This window comes from Dasypus novemcinctus, chromosome X (assembly GCF_030445035.2).
Source record: "Dasypus novemcinctus isolate mDasNov1 chromosome X, mDasNov1.1.hap2, whole genome shotgun sequence".
Classification (NCBI taxonomy): domain Eukaryota; kingdom Metazoa; phylum Chordata; class Mammalia; order Cingulata; family Dasypodidae; genus Dasypus; species Dasypus novemcinctus.
Genome location: NC_080704.1, coordinates 48,769,571 through 48,778,079, shown reverse-complemented (window position 1 = coordinate 48,778,079; position 8,509 = coordinate 48,769,571). Strand labels below are relative to the sequence as shown.

At 38.3% G+C, this 8,509-nt stretch overlaps 2 pseudogenes; one reads left to right on the top strand and one right to left on the bottom strand.

Moving 5' to 3' along the window:
- Positions 1-234: 234 nt before the first annotated feature.
- On the bottom strand, positions 235-710 carry LOC101436049 (RNA-binding protein 3 pseudogene; annotated as a pseudogene).
- Positions 711-1,547: 837 nt separating this feature from the next.
- On the top strand, positions 1,548-2,555 carry LOC101445051 (transmembrane protein 185A-like; annotated as a pseudogene).
- The last annotated feature ends 5,954 nt before the right edge of the window (positions 2,556-8,509 follow it).

The window sequence follows — 8,509 nt, the reverse complement described above, 5'->3', positions numbered from 1 at the left end:
CCCAGAATTTGTCTTTAAATGGAAGGAAACATTTTTGAAACACAGGGAGCTTTTTAAAAGGTCTTTGACAGGCTACCTTTGGAGCTCAATTCAAAAATAGAAGTTGATGCACTAAAACAAAGATCTTTCAGTGCTGCTCCAAATATCTTTATAAATACAGCCTTTTGGAAGGACAATGCTGGATCAGAAGAGTTTTATTCCTTGTGCACCTATATTACGTGTACATGCCTTGTCTCAGTTGTTATAATTGTCTCTGTAATTCCCTCCAGAGTAGCGGTCATAAACACCCAGGTTTCTGCCACCATATTCTCTGGATCTTCCATATTCATATCTATATCCATATCCTCCAGGTCAACTGACAAACCGGCTGCTCCCATATCTCTGATCCCCACCACTTCTAGAGTAGCTGCGACCACACCCCTGACCGCCAAAGGCACCCCTCTGGTTCCCCTGGCTGACTTGCACGCATGGTCCACGCGGATCTGGTGATCACTCAGGGACTCTCCAATCATGGTTTGCATAGCATCTGAGGCATGCTGTGGGTTGGTGAAGGTGATGAAGCCAAAACTCCGGGACCGCTGAGTTTCCCAATCCTTGACCACAACCACTTCAGAGATAGGTCCGAAGCTGCTGAACTTGTCTTCCAACATCTGCTCATCAGTATTGAAACTGAGCCCTTCCACAAAGAGTTTCCCTTCTTCAGACAACATGGCAGGGAATTTGAGTCCTGGAAATCAGAAAATAAAACACCCTGATTAACAGCCAATACCAAGGGGCAGAGAGAAGCTGTTTATTTTTAAAATAGCTGCAAAGGTCAACTTTTCTCTAAATTATACAGAAATTATTCATCGCTTTCCTTCAGGAATGACAGGGTAATAGGATTCTAAAATATCTTTCAAACAGTGTAGATTAACTTGCTGATTTATGTTAATGTGCAACTCTTCAGCACAGTAGTGTGAATGACCAAACATTTAGGCAAGTGGAATTGAGTTTTGATTTAAGGTTGAGGATAATAAAATCAACTTAACTATGAGTTTAGAATAGAATTGAGTGATAATTTTACACAGCAACTTTGTATGTCTCTTACTAGCAGTAGATTGGTATGGCTAGACTTCAGAAAACAAAAAGCACATGCACACATAACTTACCCATGTACACATATTTAAGTAGGAAACAAAAGCCTAACAGTATCATTACTTGAGCCAAAGCTATTATCAAATAAAGTGAAGCTTAATTAATTTGTAACTGATGGTACTTCAACAAGAACTAGGAATACATCCTTTCTAAGGAGAGTTAGTAGTATAAGTGAGATAATTTGATGTAGACTATAGGATTGCATTGTGCTATTTGCAAAACAAATCTATGTGCAAGTGTAATCTCATTCTCAAGGAGGGGCACGGAGAGGCGGCGGCTCTGGTTACCCAGGGTGGCAGCGGCAGCGGTGGGGAAGCGGCTCAGCTGGCACTATGACCTCGGTGTAACGAGCAGGTTGCACAGCGCTGGGGGAGCGGGAGGGAGAGCAGGATGGAGCGGTGAAGTTCTCCGCCATGAACCTGAGGGGCCTTTTCCAGGACTTCAACCCGAGAAGGAGAAACATGTGTGGAGTTTAAAGCCATGCTAATTGCGGTGGGCATCCACTTGCTACTGTTGATGTTTGAAGTTCTGGTTTGTGACAGGACTGAGCGAGGAAGCCTTTTCTGGCTTCTGGTCTTCATGTCACTGTTCTTTGTTTCCCCGGTATCTGTTGCAGCCTGTGTTTGGGGCTTTCGACATGACAGGTCACTAGAGAAATCCTGTGTTCTGTCAACATTCTCCAGTTTATATTCATTGCCTTAAGACTGGACAAGATCATCCACTGGCCATGGCTTGTGTGTGTCCCCCTGTGGATCCTCATGTCCTTCCTGTGCCTGGTTGTCCTTTATTACATTGTGTGTTCCGTCTTGTTCCTGCGCTCCATGGATGTGATTGCAGAACAGCGAAGGACACACATAACGATGGCACTAAGCTGGATGACCACTGCGGTGCCTCTTCTTACCTTTGAGATTCTGCTGGTTCACAAGCTGGATGGCCACAACGCATTCTCTTGTATACCAATATTTGTCCCACTTTGGTTTTCATTGATCACTCTGATGGCAACCACATTTGGACAAAAGGGAGGAAACCACTGGTGGTTTGGTATTCGCAAAGATTTCTGCCAGTTACTGCTTGAGATTTTCCCATTTTTAAGAGAATACAGAAACATTTCATACAATCTCCATCAAGAAGATAGTGAAGAAACTCCAGTTCGAGAACCTCCTAAAATTGCTCCTATATTTTGGAAGAAGACCAGGGTAGTTATTACACAGAGCCCTGGAAAGTATGTCCTGCCACCTCCCAAATTAAATATTGAAATGCCAGATTACACTCCATTTCCTAGGACAGGACGTAAATGGAATTGGACACACGTTCCTCTCTACCCTCCTCTGCCTCTTTGTTCACCCTTCCACCCAGAACTGGAACGCGAGCTGGGTCTCCAGGGATTTTCATCTCACGCTGTGTTTGCATTTAATGCCTAGCAGTGACTCATCACTGTGTGACCCAGAGGTGGGAGGTGACTGGAGTACAGGGGTGTGGTGTCGGGTCTGTGTCAGAGTCTGAGTCTGCCAGGGAGAGTGTGCAAAACTGATTTCCAGCTGGGCGCCCATCCGGGAATGGCTGATTAGGCCTACAGAAGGTACATCTACATTGCTGTTTTTTTAAAGTGCTAAAATTTCTATCAAAAATATTGTTTAAAAATGTATTTTGAAACCATGCTGGCCTCAATGTGTAGCTCAGATTTCTCCTGTTGTGGGGTAGTCAGTAGGAACTGTAAATATGTCTCTAATGCACCACTTGTTTATACACATTACAGTCTTTATTTTTAGAGTTCCTACTATGGAAGTAGCTTCTCTTTGGGCATGCTGACAGCAGTTTTTAATAGCCTCATTAGTGAGCCCTTTCTAATGGTTGACTCCATGCCTGTATAGTATTTATACGAATATTTTAGCATTGTAATATATGGTGTTAAATCCTAGTTCTGTACAGTATATTCTGTTAAAGTATTTTTTTGCAAGCTTGTACTGGAGATGTATGTGTTCTGTTGCCAACATAGAATCCAGTGGCTCACCTGCCCCACAGTAGCGGGGATCCACACCTAGTGGACATTGAAATTGCCATTTTACCCCCTTGAATTTCTCTGTGTATGTAGTAGGCCAGAGCAGCCACAACAAGCAAGAAATGGTTCGTGCTTCTCTAAGAGTCAAATGTAATCTCATTCTAAATGCCTATAAATTACTAATGTAGTCTTGATTGTCTAAATTTTTAGTCTTAGTGTACATAAATTATTTATTAAATTACAAATAAATAATTCATTAAGTGTTTTTTTAAAATGATGAGATCCAGTGAAGGCAGTACCTAGAGGGAAATTTATAGCCCTATATGCATCCATTCAATGAGAAGAAAGTACTAAAATCAAAGACCTAACTGGACACATGGAGAAACTAGAAAAAAGAACAGTAAACTAAACACAAAACAAGGAGAAGGGAAGAAATAACAAAGATTAAAGAAGAAATAAATGAAATACAGAATAAGGAAGAATAGAGTATTAACAAAACAAAAAGTTGGTTCTTTGAAGAGATGAGTAAATTTGACAAACCTTTAGCTGGACTGACAAAAAAAAAAGAGAGAACATACAAATAAATGAAATGGGAGCAGGGGGGACATTACTAATGATCCCACAGAACCAGAAAGGATCATAAGAGGATATTATGAACAACTGACCTTAAATTAGACAACTTAGATGAAATGAGAAGATTCTTAGTAACACAGGAACAGCTTACCCTGACTTTAGAATGCCTCAACAGAATAATAACAAGTAAAAAAATTGAATCAGTCTTCAAAAACCTCCCAAAAAAGAGAAGTCCTAAGACCAGGTGGCTTCACAGCAAAATTCTACAAAACATCGGAAGAATAATTAGCACCAATCCTGCTCAAAATCTTCCAAAAAATTGAAGAGGAGAGACGACTACCTAACTTATTTGATGACGCCAATATCACCCTAATATAAAAGTCAGATAAAGATACTACAAGAAAGGAAAATTACAGATCAATTTCTCTTATGAATATAGATGCAAATATTCTCAAAAAATACTAGCAAATCAAATCCAACAGCATATTAAAATAATTACACACCATAATCAAACAGGATTTATACCTGGTAAGTAAGGGTGGTTCAACATAAGAAAATCAATTCATCTATAATAATAGAGCAAATTAACAGAACAAAGAGAGAAAACAAATGATAATCTTAAAAGACATAGAAAAGGCATTTGAAAAAATACAGAACCCATGTTTGCTTTAAAAAGAAAACCACTTTGAACAGTGAGAATAGAAGAAAACATCATCAATATGATAGAGCTTATATGAAAGACCCATGGTTAACACAATATTCAATGATTAAAGTCTCATGGCTGTACCTACAAGGAAAGGATGCCCACTGTAACCATTGTTAATCAACATTGTACTGGAAGTTTCAGACAGAGCAGGTAAGCAAGAAAAAAGAAATAAAAGGCATGCAAATTGAAAAGGAAGAAGTAAAATATTCAGTATTTGCAGATGACATGATCCTATATATAGAAAGTCCCTAAAAATATACCACAAACCTACTAGAGCTAATAAATGAATTCAGAAAAGGGGTGGGGTACAATATCAACACACGAAAATCAGCATTGTTTGTATACACTAGTAATAAGCAATCTGAAGAGGAAATCAGGGGGAAAATCCATGTACAGTTGCAACTAAAATGAAATCAAATTATATCAAAATAAATGGATGGGCATTCCATGCTCAAGGATTAGATGACTAAGTATTGCTACAGTGTCAATTCAACCCGAAATGATATATAGATTCAACACAATCCCAATTCAAATTACAACAACTTTCTTTGCAGAAATGGAAAAGCCAATCAAGAAATTTACATGTAAGGGTAAGAGGTCATGAATAGCCAAAGCCATCTTGAAAGAGAATGAAGTTGGAGGACCCTCAATTCCTGACTTTAATACTTATTAAAAGGCTACAGTGAACTAATCAGCATGGTACTAGCCAAATGATTTTTGACAAGGTTGTCAAGCCTACTAAATTGGGAAGGAAGAATCTCTTCAACAAAAGGTTCTGGGAGAACTTTATTTCTACAGGTGCAAGAATGAAGGAGGAACCCTATATCATACTATATAACAAAATTAACTCAAAATGGATCAAATACTTAAATATAAGAACTAGGACTATACAATGACTAGAAGAAAACTGAAGGAAGCATCATGTTAACCAATGGTTTCTTACACTTTACATCCAAAACACAAGCTACAAAAGAAAAAAAAATAGATAAATGGGAACTTATCAATATTAAAAACTTTTGTGCTTCAAAGGACCTTATCATGAAATTAAAGAGATTGTCAAGGGGAAATTGTGGGAAGATGTAACAGGCAGAGTTCAATGTTCTCACAAAAACAATGGAGAAAGAGGCAAAAGCTATTTGAGGGAACTGCTTTGGGGGTCAGCAGACCAGGACAGTGCTACACAACTCCAAGGAGGGTGACAGACAGAGAGATGAAAAGCTGAAACAACAAACATGAGTTACCAAGCCACCACAGAGGCCAAAAAGTCTCCCCACCCCCACTCTCAGATATTAAGCTGAGGTAAAACCCCTGGCTGACTATGACCAACTGAGAGGGAAACAGAAACCTTCCTCCCTGTTAGATGTTTTAAGGGAAAAGCGAGGGCGAGTCAGGGGACTTTTCTTCAGGAAATTCAGCCAGCCAAGCCTGCTTTGAATATCTGCTCTGGAGATTCAGCACAGGAACACAGGAAAGTGCAGACTGAAATGCTTCTGTGGAAAGGTGCCCTGATGAGTACCATCCACTGGCCAGTCTGGAAATTCCATGGACAAAAACTGTTCTATCTGTATTGTAACCCATTGGAGAGAATCTGCACCCTATAATGAGTCCCTGGCCCAATACTGACAACTGAAGCCAGGCAGATTCAAAGACTTAGAATAAGTTGAACCAAATATCAAAGAAGAGCTTTGAAAAAAAATAGGCATGAGAGATAAATTGGCCATCATAGTAAATTCACCAAAATATTCAGAAGCCTAGACATCAGCAAAAAATTTAAAAACATACTAAGAAACAGAAGAGCTGGCTCAGTCAAGGGAAAAATATAAATATTCTGAGGAGATAAATGATTTAAGACAACCAATGAATCATAATCATGCAGATCTCCTAATCTCTTGAAAGAATTTAAAGAAAATATGACTAAAGAAATAAAGGATATTAAGAAGACACTTGGTGAACATAAAGAGAATATGAAAGCCTACAAAGAAAAGTAACAAGCCTTATGGGAATGAAAGAATGGTGGATGAGATTAAAAATACAATAGAGCAAAATAAGAGCAGATTTGAAAAGTTCAAAGACAGAGTAGTGATTTTGAAGAAAGAACATCTAAACTGGAAAAGACAGTAGAACTGAAAGAGAAGAGAATGGATAAAATGGAACAGAGTATCCAGGAATTGAATGACAGTGCAAAATGCACAAACATTCACTTTATCGGTGTCCAAGGAGGAGAAGAGAATGGAAAAGGGGCAGAAAGAATATTTGAAGAAATAATCACCAAAAACTTCCCAACCCTTATGAAAGACATGAATATCAATATCCAAGAAGGACAACAAATCCCAAATAGAATAAATCAGAATAACCTATACCAAGACACCTAAAATTCACAATGTCAAATATCAGAGATAAAGAGAACATGCTGAAAGAAGCAAGACAAGAATAAAACATCACCTACAAGGGACACTCGATAAGATTAATTGCTGACCTCCCATCAGAAAGCATGGAGGTGAGAGGAAAGTGCTGTGATGTATTTATGGTAACGAAAGAGAAAAACTGCCACCAAAGAATTCTATATCTACCAAAACTGTCCTTGAAAAATGAACATGAATTCCAAATTTTCACAGACAAACAAAAACTGGATAAAATATGTCAACAAAAGATCAGAATTACAAGAGATACTAAAGGGAGTGCTGCAGCCTGACAGGAAAAAGCAAGGGCAAGAGATTGGAAGAAGTGTAAAGAAATGAAGATTACTAGAAAGGGTAAACTAAAGTGTAAGAAGACAATAAAATGATATGACAACAGAAAGCCAAAGGACAAAATAGACGAAGGATTGCCTTTACGCTAACAACATTGAATGTTAATGCATAGAACTCCCCAATCAAAAGACATAGACTGCTATAATGGATAAAAAATATATATAAGCCATCTATATGTTGTCCACAAGAGACCCACCTCAGATGTAAGGGCACAACCAGGTTAAAAGTGAAAGGTTGCAAAAAGGTATTCCACACAAATAGAAACCAAAACAGGGCTGGAGTAACAATACTAAAATCAGAAGAAATATATTTTAAATACAAAAACCTTATAAGGGATGAAGAAGGTCATTATATATTAATAAATGGGGCAATTCACCAAGAAGAAATACCCATACTAAATATTTATGCACCTAATCTGAGTGCACCAGGATACATAAGGCACACATTGGGCAAACTCAAGGGAGAAATAGATGTCTCCACAATAATGGTTGGAGACTTCAATACACCATTCTCAGTGTAGGATAGAACATCTGAACAGAGGATAAAGAAAGAAACAGAGAACTTAAATAATATGATAAAGGAACAAGACCTAATAGACATCTATAGAGCATTTCACCCCAAAACAGCAGGATATACAATCTTTTCAAGTGTTTGTGGATACTTCTCCAAGATAGGCCATATATTGGGTCACAGTACAAATCTTGATAAATTTCAAAAGCCTGAAACTATACAAAACATTTTCTCTGATCAAAACAGAAAGAAGCTGGAAATCAATAACATACAGCAAAAAGGAAAATTCATAAATATGTAGAAATTAAACGATGCTTTTAATTAATCAGTGGGTCAAAGAAGAAATTGCAAGAGAATTCAGCAAATAAGTTGAGATGAATGAAAATGAGAAAACAACACATCAAAAGCTACAAGACACCGCAAAGTCAGTGCTGAGAGGGAAATTTATATGCTGGAATTCTTACATTAAAAAGGAAGAAAGAGCTAAAATTGAAGATCTAACTGCACATCTGGAGGAACTAGAAAAAGAACAGTGAACTGATCCCAAATCAGGCTGAAAAAAAGGAATTAGTAGGGAGCCAAGAGTGCCTACAACTGCAAGCAGGAGAATTGCATCTAACATCCATGTGGAATCTAAGCCCCCTCTTGATACAGAGGGGGAGTGGACATAACCATCCCACAGTCCACAGGATGGAGGAATAGAGTATGGATTAGAGTGGACTTACTGATATTCTACTATGGAACTATTCTGATAGTAATGAAAGAAATTGTAGCATTGATGTGGAGAAAGTGGCCATGGTAGCTGCTGAGGGTAGGGAGAGGGAAGAAGAGATATGA